The sequence below is a fragment of the Nicotiana sylvestris genome, chromosome 12 (assembly GCF_000393655.2).
Source record: "Nicotiana sylvestris chromosome 12, ASM39365v2, whole genome shotgun sequence".
Taxonomy (NCBI): domain Eukaryota; kingdom Viridiplantae; phylum Streptophyta; class Magnoliopsida; order Solanales; family Solanaceae; genus Nicotiana; species Nicotiana sylvestris.
This window is the reverse complement of record NC_091068.1, coordinates 45,412,231-45,426,457: the sequence shown is the minus strand read 5'-3', so window position 1 is coordinate 45,426,457 and position 14,227 is coordinate 45,412,231. Positions and strand designations below refer to the sequence as shown.

Genomic DNA, 14,227 nt, shown 5'->3' with positions numbered 1-14,227 from the left:
TAACCGCTATTTCTTTTTTTTTTTAATTTCACAATATTCATAATATTCAAACACCGGTCAGTGAGACAAAATAAATGCACGGAAAACAAATAGGATGCATTAGGATGGTCTTTTCATATCAGGTTGCTAGTCCTAGACGGACCCAACCCCTGTGTTGAGTCCCCTAAGTCAAATGCACATGATGCAAATAAGCGTTCCTACTAGGGATCCGGCATGAGGCTTTGTTATACTAAGTTTTAAAGCCTAGGTGTTTGTTCTAGACCTGGCTTACCCGAGCGGACAACTCGAGCCGAGGATGGGAGCTGTGTACCGGTAACCAAAAGGCCATCCGGTTTTGCAACTCCTCCGAATCCTCGTTCTATTTTGGTATATGACACTAACAGAAAGAAGTCACAACCAGCGTGCACTCCTCAAGAGAGAGAAGAGAGGGGTTTCGGCACAGTTTATATATACAGTCCTAGTAATATCAAAGCGGTAAGAGCAACATTTTGCACATTTAGGCTAAAACAAATAATAAAATCAGATAATAAATAAAGCCAAATAATAACAATTATTCTAAGCTCGAATTCTTAACCCTGAACCAGTGGTTCTGGGTTATAGTCCCCAGCAGAGTCGCCAGAGCTGTCACACCTCCTTTTTCCGCACCCGAGAGGGTACAAGGGAGTTTTTCCAATTAAAGGACAATCGAAACGGGATGAGTTTATTTATTTCAGAGTCGCCACTTGGGAGATTTAGGGTGTCCCAAGTCACCAATTTTAATCCCGAATCGAGGAAAAGAATGACTCTATATTACAGTCTGCGTACCAGAAATCCGGATAAGGAATTCTGTTAACCCGGGAGAAGGTGTTAGGCATTCCCGAGTTCCGTGGTTCTAGCACGGTCGCTCAACTGTTATATTTGGCTTATTTATCTGATTTTAAATACAATATGAACTTATGTGCAAATTTTATCTTTCAACCGCTTTTATCATTTACTGTTATTTTTATCAAGAATTGCAACGTTATAAAAATGTATCTCGAACCACGTTACAATCAATGTACCCGTGGTCGTCGACACACTTTGACTCCGTTGAGATTTGGATTTGGGTCACATCAATGTGCACCCGAGTTTAAGGAAATTAAATTATTAAAGGCGCGCCTAAAGCGACTAGCGTATTTATTTTGGGTAGGACCGTGGAATTTTACTAAACGGTCCATCCCGAAGTCTAAACAATTTTTAAAGCAAATATTTACTGAGGGCCCCGCAATTTGTATTTTATTTGGCGAGGCTCATCTCATTCTTATTTTTTAAAAATGAATTTTCAACGTCATGGACACGCATCTCGAACCACGTCACAATCAATGTACCCGTGATTGGAAACACATTTCGACTCCGTTGAGAATTGGATTTGGGTCACATAAATGTGCACCCGAGTTTAAGAAGGTAAGATTTATTAAGGCGCGTCCTAAAGAGTCTAACGTATTGTTATTTTAGGAAGAGGCCGTGAAGGTTCATTAAACGGCCAAATCCAAAGTCTAGTCAATGGTTATGTATTTTATTGAGGGCCCCGGCGGTTTGTGATTTATTTGGCGAGGCTCGTCTCATTTTTATTTTAAAAGGATAAACCTATAGCGACTACATTTTTCTATTAAGTTCGTCTCTAAAATAAAAGAAAAATCTCCTAATTATTTACATGCTGAAAAACGCAACTTATTAGTTATTAAGTTACGGCTAATGTGAACGGAAAATTGCGATCGCGTTTGTACAAGGAAAAACTGCTTTCATTCCACATTTTATTATTTGCTAGAACATGAGATAAATACACAATAATATCAAAACAGATTAACTATTCTTCGATTAATGTAAACTAACATTATTAGATGAAGAAAGTATACATATGCAACCTCATTATTCATTAATTAATCGGCTACATTTTTATACAAAGAGAGGAAAATTAATATTCAAACACAGATCCGAACAAAAGAATTCAACAGGAACAGGAGCCTGATTAATATTTCATTTTTCGCTTCAAGCCAAGAGTGTACAAATGTGTACCTGGAAACAGCAGTACAAGAACAAAAGAAGTAGGAGTCAGCAACAGTAATAACGCGGCAACAGCAGGTTCAGCAACACCGCAAAACCAGTAACAACCAGTAGAATGACCCAGTAACAGATTGAAAACTCAGCAGTGCAAAAGTACAATCGCAGTCAAAGCAGAAGAGAGAAAAGATACGAGATGCAGTAGTTTCTGACTTTTGAATAACACTCGAAGAAAAGCAAACAGAATTGTTCGAGTGAAAGTTCAAATTGTCTTTCTCTTTTACTATCACAAACTCTCTCAAGTATAAAAGTATGTCAACTCTCAAGTGTAAAAGAATCTGTCAACTCTCTCTAAAAATCTCTTCTTTTTTTCTCTCATAAAAAATCCTCCCCAGGTTCAAGTTCTAGTCCCCCCTTTTAATGTCAAGAATGACTCTATATATAGCAAGACAAGTCTTCCATTCCCAACCCCAAAATTATTCCCCCAATGGCATGCTTTGGCCCACTATTATTTGTCTTCTTTATTTTAAATTTTGTCCCCCATGCCTACATTAAATAACTAACACATTCCCAACCCATTACAATTTGTCCCCCATGCCTATATTAAAAAAGTACAAGATTCCTCCCCATTATGTTTTGTCTTGTCCCCCATTATATTAAACAAGTATCTCAAAAACCTCACCCCATTATATTTGTCCCCCATGCTTAACATAAAGAATCAAAATAATGTTCAATTACCAAACTACCCCTCCGACCTTATTGCAATTACAAATCTACCCCCGAATGCAATATAATTTACCAAATTACCCCTCTGCTCTAAACAATCAATTAATCATAACTCAACCAAAATATAGTCAAGATGACCAATTTCTCAACAATCTTCAACAACAATTTACATGAACATGATGAACAACACAAACTTCTGAATTAATGGAAATAAATCAACCATATCGGGAACCAATCCTGGTTAATTTAGACCATTAATGGATGAACAAATAGACAATAATGCAAACAACAATATGCATGATTCAAATTAAATTAACAAATCACAAACAAACATAAACTCACATTAAATCACTAAATTTACACATAAACTTCAAACAAAGATGAACATGGATTAAATCTATTTTTTAGCAACAAACATGACGGATTCTAACGATTCAAACAACATTAATATTTTCTGGAAAAATACATAACACATGAAACAAATTGAAGAAATAATTAATTAAATTTCAATTTGAATCTAACAAACATTAAACCAACAAATATTCACTTAAACAACAATACAAACACGAAATAACATGAAAAACAATTAATTAATCTTTCATTTGGAATCTGAAAAATTAATTTAACAAACAACACATGAACATGAACTAAAAATTAATTCAAACGATAAACAAAACAAACATTTGCCGATTTTAGATTCGAAAATATCAAAACAAAATACGGACAAACATAAAATTCAAAAACTACTAACCGGATCGACACGACATATGTATGAACTGTTTTGACGACCAAAGCTTAGAACAAATGACGATGAACTTGGATGAAAAACAATATGTCCGGAAACGAGTATCGCACCAAGATAACTTCACGCCGAAGACGATCACGAACGGACGACGAACGAGAAGGCTGTTCTGTGCAGCCCTTTTCTTCTTCTTTTTTTTTCTTTTCTTTTTCCATTGGTGAAGAAAGGAACGGGGTCGACAAAATAAAAGCAAAAAAGCGTGATCTGGGGTTTGTCCATGGCGATGTTTTGGGATGGTCGACGAAGCAGTATCTATGGGGGTTTGGTTTGGACTCAAGCTGAAAGCAGAAGAAGCAGCTACGAACATCAGCAGCGACGCATCCATGGACGACGAGCTGGAACGGATGCGGCTCGGCCATGGACGAGCTGCTGTTTGGGTTTGTTTGGAGGTGGACGATGGCGGACAGCAGTAGTCCATGGCGGAACTAAGGTTGCAACAGACGGAAGAGCTGGAGAAGATGAGGCAACAGCTGTCCGTCGACGACCCCATGGAGGAGCTGGAGGATGTAGACGATGAAGGTGAGGTAGCAGCTGTTCGAGCTGTCCGTCGACATGGTGGAGCTGGGTATTTCAACGACTGTGGTCGTTTGGAGATGGAGCAGATGCAGAAGTCGACGTGGAAATAGCTGCCATGGAAGCGATTGGTCGACGAGGGCCATGGATGTCGAGCTCGAGCTTGACGAAGGACGAAGAGGATGAAGTGACGACGCAGACGCAGTGTTTGTTAGTGGCGTTTGGACGTGAGGGAGTGGGGTCGAGGGCAGCCATGGAAAGCAGCCATGGATGGCTTGGGATGAAGGTTTTGGGAGATAAAGAAGATGGAGGGGGGCGGGTAGTTAGTTTTAGGTTTTTAAGGTTTTTTTTCTTTTTGTTTTTTTTCTTTTGTTTTGTTTTTTGAATGAAGAGGGGTGTTGGGTTAATGGGTTAATGGGGCGGACCGGGTCGACCCGTGCGGAAATGGACTGGGTCATGGAGAAGGTTGGACAATTGTTTGGGCCTGGGGTTGAATTTTGAAGAAGTGGTCCAATCCGATTTTTCTTCTTTTATTTTCTACAACTAAATTATAAAAGTACTTAAATTATTATTAAGAACTAAATTAAGTTATAAAATCGCAAATTAACTCCCAATAACAATTAACGCGCAATTAAGTAATAATTAAGCATAAAATTGTTCATTTGGACATTAAATGCTAAAAATGCAAAAGATGCCTATTTTTGTAATTTTCATTTTTTGTAAACAAACTTAATTACTAACAATTATAGAATTAAATCCTACATGCAAAATGCGATATATTTTTATATTTTTTATTAATTTAACAAATAAGCAAACACAAACAAATACAAATAATTATCCAAAAATAGCACAAAATCTCACAAAATTGCACACCAAGGAAAATCATTTTATTTTGCATTTTTTGGGAGTATTTCTCATATAGGGCAAAAATCACGTGCTTACAATGATCTCAAATTGCAAGATTAGCATTGAAAATGGAAATAATGTGATAATTGTGGCCCTAAGTGCCTATGAATTGATATATGTGAAATAAAGATTGAAACGAGATGATTAATGAGAAAGGAACAACGCCTCGGTAAGGCGGCCTAGCCGATCAGGCCGTGATCGGATGCCATGCCGCACACATGGTGGTATTGTGCTGATATTGAATTCCGGAAAAGGAGAATGAGATTGTGTTTTGAGGTACATGTCTCAATTGAGGAAACCTAGCCGATCGGGTCGTGATCAGACTCCGCTCAAGAAAGCGGTGGTATTATGATTGATGATGAACAGCATGAAATGCCCTAAACTAAAGCTATAAAAATTGTGTGAAAGTTATATGATTCTTTATTCGATGATGTAGTGTTCGGTTTCGATTGTCTCTTGTGATTTCCTTGTTCTTGTATGCTAGTTCTTTCTAATGAGATGGTGTTTAGTTATACATACTAGTACTATTCTATGGTACTAACGTCCCTTTTGCCGGGGGTACTACATTTTTGAATGAATGTTGGCTCCATAGCAGACAGTGCCGATTGCGCGTAACGGAGTATCCTCCTCTCAAAGTCTTGGTGAGCCCCTTTTTCCTTCAAGGGGTTATGTTGTACATCTTTTGTTGTAGACTTCCACTTTTAAGGTATAGTCGGGGCCTTATTGCGGCGTTGTCATTATTGTCTTTTGTATCCTTAAAGGCTCCGTAGACGTTTGTGTAGGTTATGTACGAGTGTTGGATGGGTCTATGAACTATGTTGTAATTCTAAACTCTTGTTTCTCTAAATTGTAACTATATGGAATCTTGGAACTTAACTATGGTTTAAGGTTGTGATATAAGATGAACTAACAATGTTGAATGTACAACCTTTCCTATTGTCTAAATAAACAAAAGCATGGTTTCCTTAATCATATTGAGTTGGGTAGAAAGTGTTCGATAAGGCTTGCTCAGTTGGGTTCACTCGATTGGGCACCGGTCGCTCCTCCCGAGGTTGGGGCATGACAACTACTACGTTCTTGCTTTCCCAATTACAATCCTTACGAACTATGGGAAGAACATCTTCAGCCACGGAACATATGTACCTCGAGACTCCTTCACCGTGGTCCTATTTGCGCGAGGGCTTCTCGACTTTAAAGTCATCTGCAATTAAGCAGCCCCCGAGAATGAACGACGACAAGGGAGGTTCGCGGGCGGTTCGTTAGTAGCCACAACGGGGGAAGCCATTTCGAGGGCAACCACCTTAGGGGAAATCGCTTCAGTACCTGTAGCCGGCTGAGAAGATGAAGAGGAAACTTGTTGAGGAACGGTTTTCGATGTTTTGGCCATTGTCATCTAAGGGGGTTGTTTGAAAAATTTAGAAATAGACGCAAAGTTTTGGAAAAACAGGTTTTGAAGATGAAGAACATAAGAAGAAGATTTGAAGAAAATCTAGGTAGAAATCTGGAGATTGCTAAGGAAATTGAAGAACAAGGATGAATATATGAAAGTTTGAAGAAGGTTTGATGATGGCTGGAAAGCTCGAAGGTAGTGATTTGGTCGAAAAGTAGAAAAAGGACAAAGGGAGGAAGATTTTATAGGGAAACAACCATCGCTTCGCATTTGGAGGCAACCTGTCGGTGAGCAACACATATCCGAAGTCAGAACGACATGATTGATAGGACGTTTTGGCTCCCTCGTCGTAACGTACGAAGGAAGGAACTAGAGTCATATGTCATTTCCCATTGTTTCGGCATGCCTACTCTCTGAGAAATGAGGGGACTATTTGTATACGGGTACTGGGCGCACTGAACACCTCAATTTCTTGGTAAGTCAAACGGAGCAGGAACGTGACCATAATGAATCGGAGTCAGTGCGAGGAGCCCATCATATCGGGGCTCGGGCAAAATACCTACCCTCGGGGTATTTGGGCCATGTCCTCCAGGTTTGGTTCGAGGATCAAGAACTCGGAGGGCATTACCAAACAATTGCACACGACTAACAAAGGGCCGTGATGTCCGTGACCAATCGGATATCACGGCGTGAGTCTCGACCCGTATCGACAGAAAATCAGAGATTAGCGAAACATAAGATTTTTACCTTTCTTAGAATTGTACTTAAGGTAAAACTCTCCTACTATATAAAGGGAAAAAATTATTATTCATGACACATTGTAATACGCATATCAAGACAATATATTTCAATACTCTTTGTTGTTCAAAGTTCTTATTTTTATTATTAAGTTCTTCATAAGTGCAAGCTTAGAATCGAGGGCAGGTTCTTCATCGAGCCATCAATCAAGCTCGAAATTATCCTTATCATTGGGTTGGCCATTTATTATGTCTTTCATTTGCTTAATTTAACGTCATTAATTACTTGTATTGAATTAATCCACATATCCTTAAAAATATATATAAATTCAATTGTTATCCGTTTTTAGGGTAAACAGAGAGAAAAATAATAATAAATATGACTGTGCGAGAGATCGTTTGAGTGAGTGATTTTTGTATATTCTTTTTGTATTGTCGTCGGGCTGAAGTTATCGTGGGATAATGGTGGGTCTTCAAATTATATTTCTTGGAGCATATTTGGAAAGCCACATGAGAATTGAATTTGAGTGTAATTGAGTATAATTATACAGTTTGGCCTCCTTGTTTGACCAAATAATTACTTGGTTTAGGGGTGTCAATGGATATTAGAAAACCGACTAAACCGACCGAACCGTACCGTACCGAACCGATTTTTAGGTTTCTTTTAAAGAAACCGTAGGTTTTTATATAAATCTATAACCGTACTGATAATTAGGGTAGATTTTTTATTTTATAAAAATAAACCGAAAAAATACCGAACCATACCGAATAAATTTTACATGTGAAAAATATATTCATATAGTAAGCTTAAAACTAATAAAGTATTAAATTTTTTATTGGGTCTTGGAATTATAAAAACTGTTACAAGCCAATAAGTAATTAAACTCAAAATACTAATTCCTAAAACCTATTCTGCTACTTATACTTAAACTAAGCTATTTCAAGTATCTTTATTAGCAAGACACAAAGTATTCTAACGATTATGAGTAGCAAACTACAATGTTTGAATATGTTTCCTTTTATATAATTTAGATTTATCTTTTTAAATATTTAATATAGACTTTATTCTTGAGTCCCAACTTGGTTAATATCTTTCCACTCGTGTGATTTATATTTTTTTTGCTTTTACTTGGTTTCTTTTACGTTGGTGTCGAATAGTTGTGTATCTATACTCTAGCCATCTTTCATGTTTTTTAATTCATTATCCTTTAAACAGTAAAAATGTCTAGAGAGTTCGCTAAGTCCTATAAAAGAACGTACGTTATTGCATTCTATTTTTACTAGTGAATTTTATATGACATTTAAAAAATACCGAAAATTAACCGAACCGTACCGATACCGAAGTGAAACCGACATGATTGAGACGGTTTCGAAAAGTCTAGTTTTGGTTATACATAATAAAATAACCGAAAAATTGGTATGATACAAATTTTATAAAATAAACTGCCGAATCGAACCATTGACACCCCTAACTTGGTTAGTAGAAAATTGAATGTAATTGACAAGGAGTAATTATACTTTTTAATTCTCAAGGAGGGCTAAAAATTGAGTGTAATAATTTTCAAAATTTCCTCTCTTTCTCCAAATATATATTCTCTATTTTTTTTTTTATTTCCTTCCCACTAATACTTCTTTGACTCCTTTTAAAAGCTGCTCCAAACGTGAGCACCAGCATTCCACTCCAGATCTGTACTTGTACTTCTTCCTTTATTTTTTTATTTTTTATCTGATATTGCATCAAATTTTTAATACCAAAATGAGATTTAAATAAGCAAAAAATATAGAGAAACTGATAGAGAGCCCACGATGATTCCGTCTATTTTACCTCTATATCCGCCCTTGTTAGATTATACTGCTAAAGCCATAATTTTAACTCTTTCTGCTACAAATAAATTCTTGTCGGAGTCATTTACTCTTTTCTAATTCTTTCTACGGTAAATTTGATACTTTTTCATAACAGCTTTTGAGCTTTCATTTTAAGTTCTAATAGGTTATTTTCTGAAAGTAAATATAAGTTTGAATTCAGATAGTCATATATCAAACTTAGGTGTTAGTCTTCCACGTGAATTAGCTCTACAACTTTACACTTATCTTCAAGGTGTAACGTGAATAAATATACTTCTTTTTTATATACATTATTTAATTGGTTGATAGAGTAAGATTAAAAATATATATTTACGTATGTAATTACACTTGTCTAACCAAATATGACAGTGAAAATTACACTATAATTATGTGTTGAAAAATAGATAGGTCACTACAATTACTATACTATATAATTAACAGGTTATACAATTATTGGGTTAGTGATTACGCAGCCTAATAATTGCACATGGCTTTCCAAAACTCGATTGATAAAATTCCATTGTCAATACATCTCATACCATCAATAGTAAAGCCAAGGATCCACATCAATCTACTAATGCTAAGACAAAACATTGGCACACAATATTTAATTTTTGTCTAGATTCAGTATTTGTATTGAAAATTTCATTATTATAAGAATATTTAGCTTGAAATTCAGTCCGTTAATTTAGTTACTATTGTATATTAACTTAAGATTTTTGTAGAAACCTATAAACTTAAAATTCTGAATCTGCCTCTTGTGGAACAACAATGGTTTTCAAGTGGCATTTTCAGATTGGAGAGAATCAGTTATTATGATGGTGACTAATTTAGAACGTGGATGAAAAAATAAAATCTGCCTAGGATCACAAAGTTCAGGGCCAAATATAGACCATAGGATCACAAAGTTCAGGTGTGTTAGAAAGCGGGCATATTTGAATCAGTATTATAATTATAGGGTATATTTAACTCTAACTATTAACGAAGTACAAATTCAATTCATTTAACAAACTTCAAGGACAAATTTGAATCTTTTCCATTCTTATTTTTCCAAAATCCAAAAGAAACATAAATAAAGTGGGTCTTTCCAAAGAAAAGGAGGAGCAAGACATGACTGCAGCACCCACCAATTCAGACTCGCAGCGCCATCTCCTCAAGCAGGTATTATTTGTGCTTTACCTCTATGAATGTTCTACAATACCGATTTAGATTTCTGTCGGTGTCTGTGTTTCAAGAAAGAGAGAGGGCATTAAAGTTGAAATTTTTAATAGGTAAGAAGTCACGAGGTTGCTATAGCGGAGCTCAATAACCTTCCTGCTTCTCGGGTATGTCTTCTTATTTTCTGGAATTCTAGACTTACTCAGTTGCTATTTCTCATATCAACCATAAAACATGCTTGTACATGTATGATAGATTAATTAATTTTGTTTTTCTGATGACCATCTTTGTTGGTAGTTTTTCGGTTCCACCAAACACCCACATGACCAAAATTGAAAAAACTAAATATATAAAGGAGTTGTGTTTTTCCTCCTTTTTTATCAATTTTTTGATTGTGTGGCTTTACCAATTAGTTGGAGTTTTGCCTTTTCAAAATTATATTTTTTAATTCTTATCATGAATATTCTGTTCTGATTTTGTAGCTGAATTAAACTTTATAGCATTAGGGCTTACTCTGGTATATAATCAAAGAGAGCGTATACGATTAGGGTTTACACTGTACACAGGCACACGGAGATTAATGCCAATTCTAGATGGATTTTTTTAAATGAGGGAGACAGTTGAAAGACCTTTTTAGATTGGGTGAGTGTTGGATGCAATAAAGAGTGATGTTGGGAGATAAAGACACCATGATCAGATGTTTTTACTATGGCGCTTTCCACCATTGCTGGGAAGTATCGAGAAGACTTTCTACTCATTTATAGTACTCATTCCGAAGAGACCGGTGCACAGGTCATAAGGGAACTACAACCTATTTTGTCGATACGAAGCATGTGCCACAGTTATAGCTAAGGTGCTATCAGTAAGATTAAAGTTAGTTGTTGGCTAGTTAATACCCACAGTTCTGAGCGTTTGATTAAAGTCATTTATTGGGTACTTAATGTCCACATTTTAGAATGTTTGATTAAATTCAGTTGTTGGCTAGTTAATGTTCACATTTCAGAATGTCTTTTGTAGAAAAAATGAATATAAGCCCGATGTGATTATGGTCTTATGTCAATATGCGGACTGAAATTTCTTGATGTACTTACTCGACAACTGAGATTTGGATGACAATGGAGTAATTGGGTTCGATGCTGTATTACCATAGTGAGGTTCTCATCAGTGATTAATGGAACTCATAGTGGCTTATTTGGTAGTACTTAGTAGTAGAGGGATAAGGTAGAAGGATTCCGTTATTCTTGTTATTATTCACTTTGGTGTGGAATCTTAGGTAGATTAATGGAGGAAATTGGAGCTGGTGATTTATAAGGGTTTTAGAGTGGGAGATTAGCTTAAGAGAAGGTTATATTATATATCACTTGTCCTTTGTTTTTTTGTGAATTATGATGGACTAATTCATTATTCTTTGAGAACATTATTTTTATACGAAGCAATTTGAGGTTTACACAATAGTATGGGCAAATTCAGACTGATTTCATTGGGGAAATATATAGGTCATTAACAATTTGGCGGGGATATTGAGATGTCAGGTGATTACATTAGCCATGGTGTATATGGATATGTCTCCTAGGAGTAGAGTTATGGCAGTCGCGATCCAGAACCTGAAGGGAGGCTTTATAGGTGAGAGAGATAATACTTGTTTTAGGGAGGAAGGGAGAATTACATTTTTGAAGTTCACATTGTCTAATATTCTTATATATTTCATGTCCTTATTTTTGGATCCCCTCAGATCTATCATGTAAATTGAAAAGATAATGTGGCACATCTGATGGAAGTGTAAGGACGGGAAGAAGAAAGATCAGTTGTTCGAATGTAACAAAGATAACTGTTACTATAAAGGAATAAGGACTAGGGACAAGAAGATTAGATGTATTTCCTAACAAGAAGATTAGATGTATTAACAAATGAGTGTATCACCTTGTACCTGCAGGCAATGTTATGGAGATTTGCACACGAGGGAGATGCACTACACAGGAAAATAATAGTGGCTAAATACATGGTATCAATTGCATCTAAGGGTGTGACTTGGTGTTCAATAAAGCCGGAAAGGACCATGGGAGACTAGGATTCATATTCCAGTGGAGGTAAAAGACGTTAAGTGATTTCTTCTCATTCGTATAGGCCTTAGCGGCAGAGTTATCCGGTACATTTGCTAGTGGGAGGTAGCAAATACCTAATGAATTGATCGAGGTTTGGCTAGTTGATACACACACCATGCTATAAAAAAAAATACATGGTGTTAATTAAAAGATGAGGCTCATATGATGTTATGTTCTTTGACGATGTAAATCTGGGGAGAGGGATTTGTAATAGCTTATTGGAAATCCTTAAAGAAGTTATGCAGGGACGTCCTGAGATACAGAGCAGCCACTCTGCATAGATTAGGCATACAGAGAGTCCAGCCCGCTTTGATTTTCAAAGAAAAAGCTGATAATGTAACGAAGTTCATCGGTTTCATAGTTGGCAACGGCAGCCGAATATGGTTTGTTATTTTGGTTAGATAGGTTGGAAACATAACCTTGAGATTGCACATCCACGAGGGTTTACCATCTCAAATTATAGGATTGTGGTTACAGATGAGAAAATCTTCAGAAATTAGTCTTAGAAGAGCCATTCGGGACCTGAATGAGAAGAGATGCATGAATTTATGCAAAAGATCTATAGTTACACATGAATGGGAGATGGAGAGTATAGTAGAGTTGGGGGGAGGACCAGTTATTAGTACTCTTTATAAGGATGTACAATCCAACCACATCATGAAAGGAAAATGAATTGTTATGAGTTAGTGGTTGCACGTGCAAAGAGGATGAAAAGATGTCAGGGACTTGTTATCATGCTGTAGATTAGCAGTAGTGTTTTCTGGAGGATGTTTCAAGGTTGTGAAAAGAGCTTAAGAATTAAGAGATATAAAGAGTTTGCTGATTGACCTTCTCTTAGAAAAAGGGGGAAAAAAAGAGATATTAAAAGTTCACTTTTGTCTAATTTATATTGTGGGTGTAAAGTAAGAAATGTTTTTGATTCAAACTCAGATTTGAGATATTGTTAATTACAATAATTTTTAAGTTGCTATGCACCACCTGTATTGTCAAGGTCTTTTCAATTACCTGTGCATTCTCGAATTTGTGATTTATCCTTGGAGGCGTTGAAATGGTTGAAGCATTGGGGAAAACACAGGTGGGAAAAGAAAAGATAAGAAATCAAAGAGAACTAAGCTTGATGAAGTTTTCAAAAAACTCAAAAACAGCACCCCGCCTATCTCCATCAAGTGAACTCGTTTACGGAACTTTTTAACGCAGATGTAGAGATGTGATAATGAGATTTGACGAAGATAAAGTTTTTTTCTTGCTGTGCCCTTTGCCTGTCTTTGGTTTCTTCCTTTACGGTTTGTCTACCACTCTCCCACTGGAAAAATCAAAGCTTCCACATGCTTCACCAAAAAGCCAAAAAATACAAACATTTCTATCTGATTCCATGTACTGGTCCACTTTTCCTTCAAAACATCCCTGTTTCCATCTGTCTGAATCCCCCAAAAAGAATAGTTAAGTAGTTAACCATTTTCTTCTGTCTTCCTTTTTCCACTTTCCTTCAATCTCAGCTCCACAGAAGGTCGTTGATAGTCTTTGGAAGCACCCAGATCAAGAGCCATCTTGCCACCTGATAATACAGTTGCAAGCGGTTCACATTTTTCTCAAGTCTCACACATGTAGCATCCGCAGCTGCAGGTTATTGATCCCATCTTCTACAGAGTTGCCTGTCAGAAGTGCCTCATTTGCTGCAATCGTCAGCTTTGGAAGTGCTTTGTTCTTCCAAATGATGTTCCATAACCACACCGACTAAGTTCCTGAGGAGTTTAACACAATTTATAACCAGAGTTCACTGAGTAGCCATCCCAAAAAAATGAGTCTGTTTTTCCTCTTCCATTGTTTTTTCCTTAACTTCTAGCAATAGGAATTTTACCCGCAAAACTATTCAAAAGGTTTTAGTGTTGGTACATGAGGTCTTCATGTCAATTTTTCTGTTTTTGGGTAGTGGTAGCCGATGAACTATCGTTGTGCTTAAACATAATTCATTTCCATTTACTTAGATAATTTGAACTTTTTGAGAACGTACTTAGATAATTTGAATTGA

General features: G+C 36.5%; 1 non-coding gene across 1 annotated transcript in view; it reads left to right on the top strand.

The window, feature by feature from the left end:
• The first annotated feature begins 9,819 nt into the window (after window positions 1-9,819).
• The window catches only part of LOC104230944 (uncharacterized), a 5,149-nt gene continuing 741 nt past the window's right edge, over window positions 9,820-14,227 (top strand). Inside the window, exons 1-2 of the transcript XR_011404427.1 lie at window positions 9,820-10,099; window positions 10,210-10,263. This is a non-coding gene — a transcript (uncharacterized protein). The remainder of the gene's footprint in view (window positions 10,100-10,209; window positions 10,264-14,227) is intronic.